Here is a 15813-nt window from a genome sequence, read left to right as displayed (position 1 = left end):
TTGCTCCAGAGACGCCATCTCATTCAAATACAAGATGAAGTACAAATTCCACGGTCCCTTCGGACTAGGGCTGAACTGTAGTCTTGGCCGGCGAGAGCCGGAATCCACATCTGCTCCTAATGTGGTGATTTTCTTGAGTTGCATTTGATTCCAGGCAGAAAAGAAGGCATTTGTGACCTTGGAGCAATTTTTTCTGGTCCTGTTGCGATACAATGTGGGGAATTTTGCAAGTGGCTTTGATTTCCTGTTGGTTGTAAATGATATTGTTTTGAAATACCTCTGGGTACCTGTATCTACAGTAGTCTTCGATCGATACCTCAAAGCTCCCGTGGGCATTTTCATGGGAAGTGGAGCTCTGTGTCTATAGGTACTCATCCGAAATCCCAGCAGCCCACTGAGATCATCATAACGTCATCTCCAGCGTCGGCTACCCTTTGATGCAACTTTTTCCTGCCAGTTTGCCTAACTCTTGCTTGACATTCACAGCACACATGTAATCCCTCTAGATGTTCAAGGCCTTCTTTGACTACCTGGAATGCCTCGCTGTTCCATCGTTGCTTACGGAAATCATTTTCCCCTCAATCCGTCAAATAATGACATTTATTGAGCTCTAACCAAGGTGCTAGATTACGCACTTGGGAGAGTACTACAAAAACAAGACAAATGTCAGTCACATGTCCACTCTGTGACCTTCTCTGTGCCTCAGTTCTCTCATCTGTAACATGGGGATTAAGACTGTAACCCTCATGTGGGACATGGACTGTGTTCAACCTGTTTAGATTATATCTACCCCAGTGCTTAGTACAGTACTTAGAATAGAATAAGTGCTTAAATACCATTATCATTATTATTATCATTATTAATGCTACTACTAATAATAATTATTAGTTCTTAATTCAAAGCCCTTTCAAACAGATTACACTGCCAGTTTTGTATGATAATGGTCCTACACACACACACACACACACACACACACACTCTCTCTCTCTCTCTCTCTCTCTCTCTCTCTCTCTAACTCATGCATGCTGCTGGAAAATTTCTATTCAACTTCCAATCAATTACCGCTTTTATAAAGACTCTTTCTGTCTAGTGGAATGATTGAAAAGCAATTAATCAATGATATTTATGGAGCATTTACGGTGCGCTGAGCCCGGATTAGATGCTCGGAAGAGTATAAACTGGTAGAAACATTCCCTGTCCACAGGGAGCTTGTGTCTAGAGGGGGAGACAGACATCAACATCATTTACAGATAGGAAAGTGGCAGAGTATAAGGATATATACAAGAAGCTCACAGCCTAGTGGGGGATACAGATGTTAAAAAAAATTGCCGATGGGGAATGGCGGAGTATAAGGATATATAGAAGAGTATATAGAGAGAGAGAGAAGAGTATTTTGGGTTTTAGAGTCGGGTGAATAGCAAGAGCTTAAGGGGAACAGAGCCAAGCAGGTAGACAGTGCAGAAGGGAGGGTGAATAGGACAATTGAGAGAATAATCGGGGAAGGTTTCTCAGTGGAGGTGTGACTTTAGTAGGGTTTGAAGGTTAGAGTGGTGGTCTGTCATATATGAAGGAGGAGGGAGTGCCAGGTCAGAGGGAGGACTTGGGCAAGGGATCAGGGGCGAGACAGAAAAGATTTAATTTCACTGGATAGGTTGGCATTAGAGGAGCAAAGTGAACATGCTAAGTTGCAGGAAATCAGTGACATAAGATGGGAGGGATGAGAGTTGAGTGTGTTCCTTAAATCCAAAGATAAGTTGTTTCTGTTTGATGTGGACCTAAATGGGCAACCCTTGGAGCTTTTTCAGGAATGGAGTAATGTGAACTGAATTTTATATTCAGAAAAATGATCAAGGCAGCAGAGTGAAATGTGGACTGGAGAGGGAAGATTAATAAACGAGATGAGAAAAAATCGCAAATGAGAAATCACAATTGGGTTAAGATGCTCCTCTTTCCCTTGGCAAGGGGTACACCCCCCACCTTCACAAAAATTGCATCAACCACCCCTCTTCCGCGGCCCCTCAATCACCGAACCGGTAACACTCCTTACTATCACCGGACTGGCAATTTTCCAACACAGTCACTGAACAGGTTCATTTGGTCTGCAAATGGCTATTCTTTTCTAAAATAAAAGGCAACCTGGGCACAGGCGTGTTCACAGGATGATATCGGCTTTCCCCCCATCCCTCCTTTGAGCGGTCTTATCATTATCATCGGCCCTCAGCGTTATCAACTATATTGACTGAATGCTTACTGTGTACAGATGATGACCATGGATTGTCCCAGTAAGGATGACAGATAAAGCTCAGTTTGAGAAATCAGAGGGAGAACCAACTCAAAGAAATTGAGGCAAGCAGAGTCCAGGAGGGAGGTGGGAATAAGGTGAGAGACCCATTTCTAGCTTTAGCTCGTTTACCTCCTTTGCAAACTTGGACCAATCACTTAACATCTCTGTGCTTCAATATCTGGAGACTGGATAAAATAGCTATCCTACCTTCTGTTTATTTCATGCCTCATGTAGAACAGGGATGATATCTGTTGTCAATTAGGGGAAGTAGCGCGGTCCAGTGGAAAGAGCTCGGCCTGGGATTCAGAGGAACTGGGTTCTAATCCAGACTGCAACTTGTCTGCTGTGTGACCTTGGCTAAACCACTGAACGTCTCTATGTCCCAGTTGCCTCATCTGCAAAATGGGTACAAAACCCTATTCCCTCTTACTGTTACCTTTGGCAAAGGGTAGACTGTGAGGCCCATGTGTGCCAGGAGCTGTATTCAACCTGATTATCTTGTGCTTAGTGCACTACTTGGCACATAACATCAGCGTGGCTGTGTGGAAAGAGCCCGGGCTTGGGAGTCAGAGGGCATGGGTTCGAATCCTGACTCTGCCACTTGTCAGCTGTGGAACTGTGGGCAAGTCACTTAACTTCTCTGGGCCTCAGTTACCTCATCTGTAAAATGGGGATTAATTGTGAGACTACCGTGGGACAACCTGATGACCCTGTATCTATCCCACCGCTTAGAACAGTGCTCTGCACATAGTAAGCACTTAACAAATACCCACATTATTATTATACGTGTAAGTGTTTGATCCAGGTCTTTTCTACTATCAATCAATGACATTTATTGAGAGTCTTTCTGTGTGCAGAGCACTGTACTAAACATTTGGAAGAGTATAGTACAACATACTTGGCTGACACAATCCCAGACCACCACGACTTTAGAGAGTAGAGGAAAGTAGTCCAAGAGGAGTAACTTTCTCTAATCTCAATCAATCATTGGTATTTATTAAGCCCTTACTATAGTAACGCTGGTATTTGTTAAGCGCTTACTCTGTGCCAAGCACTGTTCTAAGCCCTGGGATAGATACAGGTAATCAGGTTGACCCATGTGGGGTTCACAGTCTTAATTCCCATTTTACAGATGAGGTAACTTAACTGAGGCACAGTAAACTTAAGTGACTTGCCCAAGAATTGGCTGACACAATTCCTGACCACCAAGACTTTAGAGAGTAGAGGAAATTAGTCTAAGAGGAGCGACTTTCTCTAATATGAATCAATCAGTAGTATTTATTAAGCACTTACTGTAATAATTATGGTATTTGTTAAGCACTTACTATGTGCCAAACACTGTTCCAAGCACTGGGATAGGTACAAGGTAATCGGGTTTACCCATGTGAGGCTCACAGTCTTAATTCCCATTTTACAGATGTGTTAACTGAGACACAGAGAAGTTTAGTGACTTGCCCAAAGTGACACAGCTGACAAGTGGCAGAGCTGGGATGAGAACCCACGACCTCTGACTCCCAAGCCCAGGCTCTTTCCACTAAGCCACGCTGCTTCAGAGCTTGGATTAAGAGCTTGGGGGAGTACAGAGCTCGGGGAGAACTTGGAGACTAGAGAAGCAGCGTGGCTCAGTGGAAAGAGCACGGGTTTAGGAGTCAGAGGGCATGGGATCTAATCCCGGCTCCGCCACCTGTCAGCTGTGTGACTTTGTCACTTGACTTCTCGGTGCCTCAGTTACTACATCTGTAAAATGGAGATTAAGACTGTGACCCTCAACTGGGACAACCTGATTCCCCTGTATCTACCCCAGCGCTTAGAACAGTGCTGGGCACATAGTAAGCACTTAACAGATACCAACATTATTATTATTATTATTACAACACAATAGAAAACTACTACTATCCCTGCTCCCATTCTGTACTGCTAATGCTGCTGCCGCTAGGAGAGTGACTTCGATGTCACTTCTTCTGTGACCCCAGCTGTCGTTCAGAGGATAAGGAAGAATGGTATCAGAGCTTGGCACATTTGACAAGTATCATTAAAAAAAATTGTCTTCTTGTACCTACCCCAGGGCTAAGCGTATACCTAGCACTCAGTAAATACCGTCATCATTATTATGGTGGCTTGCACAGCTTCATTTTTAATCTTTCTTTCCTGGCAGACGTGTTCCCGCCGGGGCCCAAAGTTGAGAAGGGGAATAGGCAGACAAGGATGTGGCATAATGTGAAGGTCAGGTGCAGTCTTCGTCCATACTGGAACCCAAGTTTCCGAATTCCCAGAATAATGTTCTTTCCACTCTACCCTTAGCCAGGCAGTGTGCAGAGCAATGTACTATCAGTGTCTTGTCTTACGCCGTCGAGTCGTCTCTGACCCGTAGCGACGGCATGGACACATCTCTCCCAGAACACCCCACCTCCATCTGCAATCGTTCTGATAGTGGATCCATAGAGTTTTCTTGGTAAAAATACGCAATTGGTTTACCACTGCCTCCTTCCGCAGAGTCAACTTGAGTGCCTGCCCTTGACTCTCTCCCATGCCGCTGCTGCCCAGCACGGGTGACTTTTGACTTGTAGCAGATTGCCTTCCACTCGCTAGCCACTGCCCAAGCTAGGAATGGAATGGACAGGCCTCTGCTTGATTCTCCCTCCCGTAGTCGAGACTGATAGAGTACTGGAAACTCTCCAGGTGCAACCCTGAGAGTGGATAGTATCAATAAGTCAATCATATTTATTTAGCACTTACTGTGGGCAGAGAACTCTGCTAAGCACCTGCGAAAGGTCATCTCAGCAATATACAGACACATTCCCTGCCTACAACGAGGTTACAGTCTAGAGGGTCTTGTAGGTGCCTGGGAGAAATTCAGAAAGGGTAAAAGACACATTGCCGATCTTCAAGGATCTTAGTGTACTGGGGGAGGAAGCAAAGATAATCGGATGAAAATGCCATCATTAAAAGAGTGAGGAAAATAAATATAAATGATAATCAAATGAGCAAATAAAATCTGTGTGAATAAATCAGCTGATAGATGAATGTGTACTCAGTCCCTGTGTGTATAGATTGGGAACACCATGTGGTAGAGGGTCTGTGTCCAATCTGATTATTTTGTGTCTTCATCAGTGCTTAGAATGGTGCTTGGCATACAGTAATAATAATAATAGTCATAATTATGGTACTTCTTAAGTGCCTACTATGTGCCAAAGCACTGTTCTAAGCACTGGGGTAAATACAAATTGATCAGGTTGGACACAGTCCCTGTCCCACATGGGACTCACACTCTTAATTCCCGTTTTTCAGGTGAGATAACTGAGGTCCCGAGAAGTGAAGTGACTTGCCCCAAGTCACAGAGCAGACACGTGATGGAGCCGGGATTAGATCGCGGGTCCTTCTGACTCCCAAGGCCGTGCTCTATCCACTAAGCCACTCTGTGCTTAACAAATACCACTGTTATTAGGTGGCTATTTGTACTGATAGTGGTAATAGTGAAATTACCAAAGAGGGATAAGACGTATAATAAGGGAAAGTATTTTCATAGAACCAACTCAACATGCTAACAGGGATGTAGGAGTACATGCATCACAGTCTTTCTTGTGTGCACCAACAGAAATGGCCTGTGAAATGAGTCTCAGTATCTAGAGAAAGAGCAATCTCTTATCTGAGATCATATGCCTTTTTTGACTATAGTCTGTTAGGTCCACTGGAAAATCTTTCCTTTCTTTCCTTCTCATTTCTCACCATCAGATGGTCTTTTTTTTTTAATGATTTTTAAGTGCTTACTGTGGGACAGGCACTGTACTAAGTACTAGGGTAGATACAAGATAGGTTGGACACAGTCCACGTCTCACAGGTGGCTCGCAGTTTTTGTCCCCATTTGGCAGATGAGGTAACTGGCACCGAGAAGTGAAGTAACTTGCCCAAGGTCACACAGCAGACACATTGCGGGAACCAGGATTAGAACCAAGTCGTTCTACCAATGAGCTATTCATCTGATACTTAACCAATACATTATGGGAAGCAGTGTGGCCTACTGGAAAGAGCCTGGGCCCAGGAGTCAGAGGGTCTAGGTTTTAATCCTGGCTCCAAACCTTGCCTGCTGTGTGACCTTGGACAAGTCACTTGATTTCTCTGTGCCTGTTTGCTCATCTGCAAAATGGGGATTCAATCCCTGTTCTCCCTCCTACTTAGACTGTGAGCCCCATGTGGAACCTAATTATCTTGTATCTACCCCATCGCTTAGTATGGTGCTTGATACGTAGTAAATACTTAACTAATGCCACGGTTAATATACTATTGTCGTTGTTATGTAAAGTATTGTGTTCCTTTTCACTTTTAATGTCTTCTTGATAATGGATAATATACTGTTTGTCTGTATAGCCCTCCCAAATGACAATAACCAACTTGAGGGTTTGAGAAACTCTTGAATTAGAAGACCGCACACCTACGGAAATCAAACTGAACACAGTTTACCTTTCAAGATCGACAGAGCAGCCATTTTGAATCTTCAAGCATCCTTTCTCAGAATGCTTACTCCGCTTCAAGCTTATAGGTTCTACTCCCTATGAGGCAGAAAAATGCTGAGATTCACTTCTGACAGTGTATTAGGAATCATGGTATATTTGGGTTTCAGTCAAGACTACTTATCCTCGTGGTCTTATGTCTGAAAATAAATTCATGTTATTTTTGGCTTCTCTATTCACATGTTCCATCACAAAGAGGCATCTAAAGCTTTTGCTGTCAGGACCCCAGGGCCCATCCATCTTGGTACGTTTAGCAGCGGGGAAGTGCAGTGGCAGTATTGATGGAAATTTCTGTCTGCTGTACTTTTAGGGAACAAATAAAATGTACAGACCTTGAAAAAGCAATTTGCTTATTGGCAACTGTTCAGAAACCCTGTAAAAATAAAGATCCTTATATCACCAGTGTCACCCCTGATGGTTGACTTTGCAAAAGCCCCCCTGCAGTTTTGCAAAACCAAGGAGGATTTGCTCAGGAACCGGCTAGGGAAAAAAAAAATCACAAGAATGAAACAGTTTTTAAATAAGGTAAAGAAATTATGTTTTTGGGCTGTGTACCTCAGGTACTTTATCATCGTTCATTATCATCATCATAATGGTATTTGTTAAGCGCTTGCTATGTGCCAGGCACTGTACTAAGCACTGGGGTGGATATAAGCAAATTGAGCTGGACACAATCCCTGTCCCACATGGGGCTCACAGTCTCAATCCCCATTTTACAGATGAGGTAACTGAGGTACAGAGAAGTGGAGTACCTTGCCCAAGATCACACAATAGACAAGTGGCAGAACTGGGATTAGAACCCATGACCTTCTGAATCCCATGCCTGGGCTCTTTCCATTAGGCCTCGCTGATAAAATATTTATCATCATCATCACTGTCATCATCATCAGTATTAACTGAGTGCCTACTGTGTCCACAGCATTATGCTGAGTGGCTACTGTAGAGAGAGGTCTGAGCTGGAGAGCAGTTGTGTACAGAGCACTGTGTTGGGTGTTAATGAGCGGAGGACAGAACTGTCTCCTACTGTGAGCAGAGCACTGAACTAAATTTGGAATATGGTAAAAAATAGAGGATATGGCCCCTGCCCTCAAGAATCTTTCAGTCTGATGCAATGCAAATTCTACTTCAGCTGGACAGTAGGTGAAATGCCAGCTCACCGGTATCATTTATGGGTACTGAATTGTGTTAACTTGTGTGAATTGTCAGGTTTGAACTGTGTGTTTGTGAATGTTCCTTAGGAGATTGTTTTTATTTTTATGTTATCTTGGCATCCAAATTCCTGAAAAGCAGCCTTTTCATATCAAAAAAGGGCACACAAATTCTAGTACCAGATGGCGTTTACTAAAAGAGATTGCAACATGTGCCCTTATTCTTCACTGAAACAATAATTCACAAATGTCAATCTGTTGCTATTAAAGATGGACTACAGCCTTTCCTTAAGAACATACCGTTTTCCCCTTGGGAAATATTAATTCGTAGGAATATTTAGGAAATTGAATCTCTGGTGCTGAGAGAGATTAATTTCCCTAAAAAATGAGCTGTTGCCTTTCCTTAATTTTTCCAGTTTAGTTTAACCCTGTTATTCTTCTCTTGTGTTTCTGTCCTGTCCCACTCTGTAGTCTATGAGGCCCCTGTATGAATCAGTGCCCCGGTATTTCTTCCCAGCACTGTACACGTATAAGTGTTTGACCCAGGCCTTTACTACTGTCAAGAGTAAAGTGAAGGAGCATGGCTATTACTGTTAAGAGAAGCAGCGTAGCTCAGTGGAAAGAGCACGGGCTTGGGAGTCAGAGGTCATGAGTTCGAACCCCAGCTCCGCCACTTGTCAGCTGTGTGACTTTGGGCGAGTCACTTCACTTCTCTGTGCCTCACCCGTAAATGGGGATTAAGACTGTGAGCCCCACATGGAGCAAGTGCTTAGAACAGGGCTTGGCACATAGTAAGCGCTTAACAAATGCTATCATTATTATTCTTATTATTATCAATCTATTCATCAATGTCATTTATTGAGTGCTTACTGTGTGCAGAGCACTGTTTTAAGCCTTTGGGAGAGTACAAAACAGCAGAGTTGGTTGATATAATCCCTGTACTCCAGGACCTTAGAAAGTAGAGGAGTTTACAGTCTACAGAAGTGACTTCTTTAATACTATACTTCACTACTCCCCTCTCAGAATTGCACCTGAAAAGTTTCCAGTCCTCCCCCAGTCTCAGCTATAACAATTTTGGTACTTGGTAAGCGCTTTCTATGTGCTGAGCACTGTTCTAAACGCTGAGGTAGATACAGGGTAATCAGATTGTCTCACGTGGGGCTAACAGTTTTTTAATCCCCATTTTTACAGATGAGGTCACTGAGGCACACAGAAGTGAAGTGACTTGCCCAAGGTCACACAGCAGACAAGTGGTGGAGTTTCCAGAACTCTTCCAGTCTCAGCTATAACAATTATGGTATTTGTTAAGCGCTTACTATGTGCTGAGCACTGTTCTAAACGCTGGGGTAGATACAGGGTAATCAGATTGTCCCACCTGAGGCTCCCATTTTTTTAATCCCCATCTTTACAGATGAGGTCACTGAGGCACAGAGAAGTGAAGTGACTTGCCCAAGGTCACACAGCAGACAAGTGGCGGAGATAGGATTAGCACCCATGACCTCTGACTCCCAAGCCCAGGTTCTTGCCACTGAGCCACGCTGCTTCTCTTAATGTCAAGCAGAGGCCTACCCATTCTATTCCTAGCTTGGGCAGTGGCCGGCGAGTGGCAGACAATCTGCTACAAGTACAAACTCACCCATGCTGAGTAGCAGCGGCACGGGAGAGAGTCGAGGGTGGAGATTCAAGTTGACTGCACGAAAGAAGGAAATGGTTAACCGCTTCCGGATTTTTATCAAGAAAACTCCACGGATACTCTACCAGGATGACTGCAGATGGAGGTGGGGTGTTCTGGAAGAGATGTGTCCATGGGTCAGAGAAGACTCGACAGCCTAAAACAAGACCAGATTACCACTATTACTATTGCTGCTTCAACAGGAATAACTTCATTCACTCATTCAATCATATTTATTGAATGCTTACTGTGTGCAGAGCACTGTCCTAAGCGCTTGGAAAGTACGATTTGGCAACAGAGACAAACCCTGCCGAACAACGGGCTCACAGTCTAGAAGGGGAGAGAAAGGCAAGAAAATAAAGCAAAATAAGTAGCTAGACATCAATATCATCAATATAAATAAATATAGGTATATACACATCATTGATAAAATAAATAGAATAATAAATATGTACATACATACACAAGTTTTCCTCTGCCGCTAACCTCTTCACGGTGCCTCGTTCTCGCCTGTTCCGTCGTCGAACCCGGGCCCACGTCCTACCACTGACCTAGAATGCCCTCCCTCCTCACCTCCGCCAAACTAACTCTCTTCCCCTCTTCAAAGCCCTAATGAGAGCTCGCCTCCTCCAGGAGGCCTTCCCAGACTGAACCCTCCCTTTCCCTGTGCCCCTCTTTCCCTCCCCATTCCTCCTACTCCCTCCCTCTACTCTAGATCCCTTCCCCTCCCCACAGCACTTGTGTATATTTGTATATATTATATATTACTCTATTTTATTAATGATGTGAATATATCTCTGATTCTATTTATTTTGATGGTATTGATGCCTGACTACTTGTTTTGCTGTCTGACTCCCCCTTTTAGACTGTGAGGCCATTGTTGGGCACGGATTGTCTCTATCTGTTGTCCAACTGTACGTTCCAAGCGCTTAGTACAGTGCTCTGCACACAGTAAGCACTCAAATACGATTGAATGAATAAACGTAAAGTGCTGTGGGGCGGGGAGGGAGATAGAGAAGAGGGAGGGAGTCGTGGCGATGGGGAGGGGAGGAGGAGCAAAGAAAAAGGGGGACTCAGTCTGGGAAGGCCTCCTGGAGGAGGCGAGCTTTGAGGAGGGCTTGTCATGTCCTCCTTGACTCCCTGCAGCTGTGCAGTGGATGAGGAAGAAAGGGGTCAGAGCTTATCAGCTGGGAATGTGGTGGCAATATTACACGGGAATGGTGGAAAAATCTTTGTTTTGGCTATGGCTGCTCACTTCCTTCATTGGCTGCCCCCTTCATCCTATTGTTGGGGAAATTAATGAATTGTCATTTCTAGTTCCCCCTCCTCACACCCTTAATGGTTATGCCACCTTCGAGGATATTCTCCCTCCCTCTCCTCTCCCTCCCACAAGGTAAATTCTAAAAGAGCCACAGTTGTTCATTATTGAGAGAGAAAAACATTATACAGAAGCCCATCGGCCTGGCACCTATTTCCTCATTTACAAATAAGTCGGTAAGCATTTTGGGCTGACTGCTTGGTACCTCAGTTTAGCATTTTGGGCTGACTGCTTGGTACCTCAGTTTCCTCAGATGGAAAATGGAGATTAAATGCCTGCCCCTTCCCCCTACTTAGACTGTGAGCCCCATTTGGAAAAGGGACTGCTTCCAATCCGTTTACCTTCTTTCTATCCTAGCACTTAGTAAAGTGCATGACACATACCAAGCATTTAATCATTATTCGTATTGTTATTGGAACATTTGAGCCTCAGGAAAACATGGTGTATCACACGTGAGAAGGCATTTGAAAGGCAAAAGAAGAAATTAGACTCGATGATTTCTGAATGATTCTGATTCTGATGATTCCCCATCTAGACTGTAAGCCCCCACAGTGTAAACTCTGTGGTCAGGGAATGTGTCTTCCAGCTCTCTTTTATATTGTTGTATTTTACTCCCCAAAATGGCTAGTACAGTGCACTGCACACAGTAAGCACTTAATATATACCATTGATTGACCGATTGAAAGTGACCATAAAGATTAATGCACCTGCCTAATGCACCTTTTGGGCAGGGAATGTGTCGACCAACTCTGCCGAACTGCACTCCCCACAGAGCCTAGCAGAGTGCTCGGCACGTAGTAAATGCTCAGTTAATATCACTGATCAATTGATTAATTGCCCTCCCCTATTGAAGTATTAACCAAAGGTTTATTGCCCTTATAGTAAAAAAATCTAGTGGAAAGTCAGGTGACAAAAGTTTTAGTCCAACCTCTGTCACTGGCCAGGTGGTTGTCCAGAAAGACTTTAACTTTCTGGTCCTCGATTTCCTTATCTCTACAGTGAAGATAATATCATTTGCTTCTCCCTTCCTCACAGATTAAAATGAGATAATTCCCCTTCTCTAGACTGTGAGCTTCAACCGCTCTAGACCGCGAGCTCATCCTGGGCCAGTAATTTCACTGTTTATTGTTGTATTTTACTTTCCCAAGAACTTAGTACAGTGCTCTGCACACAGTAAGCACTTAATAAATGTGATTGAATGTATGAATGAATAATTGATGTGAAAGAATTTTAGAAAATTAAAAATGCTAAGTAAAAGATTAAAATTTAAAAATAAAAATTACTGGCACATAGAAAGCACTTAAATATCAAAAACCAAAATAAAACTTTTTTATTTCTATACACCTTAAAAATAAAAGAAGAGTTTAATAGGAGCTTTCATTCCCCAAATCTGTTCAAAATGTATTTGAGGCTGTCTGAAAATATAATCTAATGCTCCTGAGTCCAGGTGCAAAGAGCACCTTGCGTTTTGACGGCATTTTGAGGAGTCTGTAATAGCTGTCAGTCTCGAAATGTGAGAATTAATGTAGCATCTGAACCCGTTAGTCACATTGTGGGATTTAAGGACATTGAAAACATGGGGCTTGAAAAGTAATATGTCTTTCTGTCTGTCTGGATGTCAGAGAAGAACTTTAAATTCCAGGGGTGTAGTCATCAAATTACCCAAGCATAAAGAATTCTTTGGCCTACAGAGGTGAAAATACGGTGTGCTGTTAGAATCTGCTGGTAAGGTGTATCTAGTAATCACAAAAGCAAGTATAAATAGTATAAACAGTAATACAGACCAGGCCAGACCAACAGTTCACCAGTCCAGTATTTTATCTCCAACAGGTCCTCCAGGGCTCCATGAGGAACTGTGTATCTATTGCTCTACTGGGACCCACCTTACTGGTTAGAAATGGATTATCCAACACCAATAAGTCTCCCCTATCCGTCTCAGTCATTTCCCCAAGTGACTCAGAATGGACCACTCAATCAATCGATGTTATTTATTGAGTGCTTACTCTGTACAGAGCACGTGGGCAGAAAATGTTTCTGTTTATTGTTGGTTTGTACTCTCCCAAGCTCTTAATGCAGTGCTCTGTACACAGCAAATACTAATAAAAATAATAATAATGATAAGTGTGATATTTGTTAAGTGCTTACTAAGTGCCAGACACTGTACTAAGAGCTGAGGTGGATACAATCTAATCTGGTTGGACACGGACTCTGTACAGAGTAAGCACTCAATAAATTGAGCCCATTGTTGGGTAGGGATTTTCACTATCTGTTGCCAAATTGTACTTCCCAAGTGCTTAGTACAGTGCCCTATACACAGTAAGCACTCAATAAATATGATTGAATGGATGAATGAATGACTCCCACGTTCTTGCTGTCCACTAAGTGCTAAATACTAAGTGCTTTGGGAAAATACAAAACAGCGGAGTTGGTAGACATGATCCCCCTTCACAAGGCCCTTAAAGTCTACCACAGGAGACAATAATTACAATAAATCATGGATTGAGGAAATGGTAATGATAATGATAATAATGATGGTATTTGTTAAGTGTTTAGTATGTGCCAGGCACTCTACTAAGCGCTGGGGTGGGTCCAAGTAAATCGGGTTGAACACGGTCTATCCCATGTGGGGCTCACAAGCTCAATTGCCATTTAACAGATGAGGAAACTAAGGTCCAGAGAAGTGAAGTGACTTGCTCAAGGCCACACAGCAGAGAAGTGGCAGAACCAGGATTAGAATCCATGACCTTCTGACTCCCAGGCCTGTGCACTATCCACTATGCCACGCTGCTTGATATTTGTTAAGCACTTACTATGTACCAAGCAGTGTTCTAAGTGCTGGGGTAGATGCAAGCTAATCAGGTTGAACACAGTCCCTGTTCAGTGTGGGGCTCACAGTCTCAATCCTCATTTTACAGATGAGGGAACCCGAGCACAGAGAAGTGAAGTGACTTCCCCGAGGTCACTCAACAGACAGAGCTGGGATTAGAACCCATGACCTTCTGATTCCCAGGCTCATGTACTACCCTCTATGCCATGCTGCTTCTCAAGGTGTAAGGATATGTACATAAGTGCTGTAAGACTGAAGTGAGTATCAAAGTGCTTTGGGGGTAAACAGCCAAGTGCATAGTGGACAACAAGGGGAGGGTGGGTAGGGGAAATAAGGACTTAGTGGAGGCCTCTTGGAGGAGATGTGATTCCTAGAGGGGTTTTAAAGTTAGAAGAGTGGTGAAGTTGTAGAATATGAAGGATATATGAAGAGTACACAGTCCCCTCTAGACTGCAAAGTCGTCGTGGGCAGGGAATCTGTCGGTTTATTGTTGTACTGTACTCTGCCAAGAGCTCGGTGAGGTGCTCTGCATGCAGTAAGTGCTCAATAAATACAATTGAATGAATGATGAATGAAGGAAGAGGGAGGCCCAGGCCCAAGGGAGAGTGTAGAAAAGCATTTGGTGGCAAAATAGCCAAGATTAAGATGCAACGAGCAGGTTGGCATTAAAGGAGCAGAGTGTGGGGGATTATAGTAGGAAACTGGTAAGGTAAATTAACAGGGAGTGAAGTTATCGAGTGCCTTAAAGCCAATGGTAAGGATTTTGTCCGGCCGCAGTGGGGGTTTGATCATCCTAAAAGGTGCTTGTTGGGATTACGAATGTGTCTGGATGTCTCAACGTAACCACCAATCCCAAGTAGAAGAGGTTGAACTACAACCCGTGTCCCCGTTTTTTGGCATCTGCCAGTCATATGACACATTCTGACACCAGTCTGGCTGCCAAACTCAACATACATCCCCAGGGAATGGTCCACTCCCCAACCGCCCTTGAGACTCCATCTCCTAGTCAGGTGGAGGAAAATATAGACAACTCCAGAAACAATCCATCCCCCTACCCCTGGTATGGAGGTCTGTCCCAAGGGGGATGTCCTGCCTCCCTCTTCCCCAGACCCACTCCCTGGTCACAAGATACGATGACTTAGTGATGAAAACTATGAAGACAATCAATCAGGAACCTATATAAAAGTTTCCTTTATTGGATCACCTTGAAGGATTTGGCCTGATTAACATGTCGTAGCACAAAATGCACCCAACCACTTTGGAACTGGATTATTATTGATAATAATAATTAACAGTAATTATTATGGTATTTGTTAAGCACTTACTATGTACCAGGCACCATACTAAGCCCTGGGGTAAGTACAAGCAAATTGGGTTGGACACAGTCCCTGTCCCACATGGGACTCACAGTCTCAATCCCCATTTTACAGAGGAGGTAACTGAAGCACAGAGAAGTGAAGTGACTTGTCCAAGGTCACACAACAGACACGTGCTGGAGACGGGATTAGAATCCAAGACCTTCCGATTCCCCGGCCCATTCTGTATCCACTATGCCAAGGAAACCATAAGTGCTTGGACAGACATAGCAGTGGTTTGGATGGACAAAGAAGGGCGGATTCTAGCAATGTTGAGAAGACAGAACCAATAGGGCTTCATGACTCATATATGAATCTATTCAAATCCTGGACAAAAGTATTATTTTCAGTCTGCCTAATATCCTGTGAGAACAACTTGCCTCTTCAGTCACTCATATTTGTTGAGTGCTTACTGTGAATACAGTACAATAAATGACATATTCCCTGCCCAAAACACGCTTACGGTCTAAAGGAGGAGACAGACATGAATATAAATAAATAAATTCCAGTTATTTACACAAGTACCATGGGGCTGAGAGTGAGGGGATGACATAGTAAGCAAAGATTTCCTTTTTTCACTTATTTATTGGTAAATTAGCCTTGCATATATTCACCAGCCTAGTCACTGTAGATGTCAAAATAATGTTGATTGATTTTACTAGCCAAGGACCTCCTGCCAGTAATCTATTTTACTAGATCTT

At 43.5% G+C, this 15813-nt stretch overlaps 1 protein-coding gene and 1 non-coding gene across 2 annotated transcripts in view; one reads left to right on the top strand and one right to left on the bottom strand.

Annotated features, from left to right (window-relative positions):
* The window catches only part of NKAIN2 (sodium/potassium transporting ATPase interacting 2), a 1127517-nt gene that overhangs the window by 875272 nt on the left and 236432 nt on the right, over window positions 1-15813 (top strand). The gene's annotated exons all lie outside the window — the stretch shown is intronic.
* Window positions 4844-4981, bottom strand: LOC114809697. Its single transcript, XR_003757474.1, has one exon. It is a non-coding gene; the product is annotated as a small nucleolar RNA SNORA7 (small nucleolar RNA).

Source organism: Ornithorhynchus anatinus, chromosome 2 (assembly GCF_004115215.2).
Source record: "Ornithorhynchus anatinus isolate Pmale09 chromosome 2, mOrnAna1.pri.v4, whole genome shotgun sequence".
NCBI classification, from domain to species: Eukaryota; Metazoa; Chordata; class Mammalia; order Monotremata; family Ornithorhynchidae; genus Ornithorhynchus; species Ornithorhynchus anatinus.
This window is presented reverse-complemented; position numbering and strand designations above follow the sequence as displayed.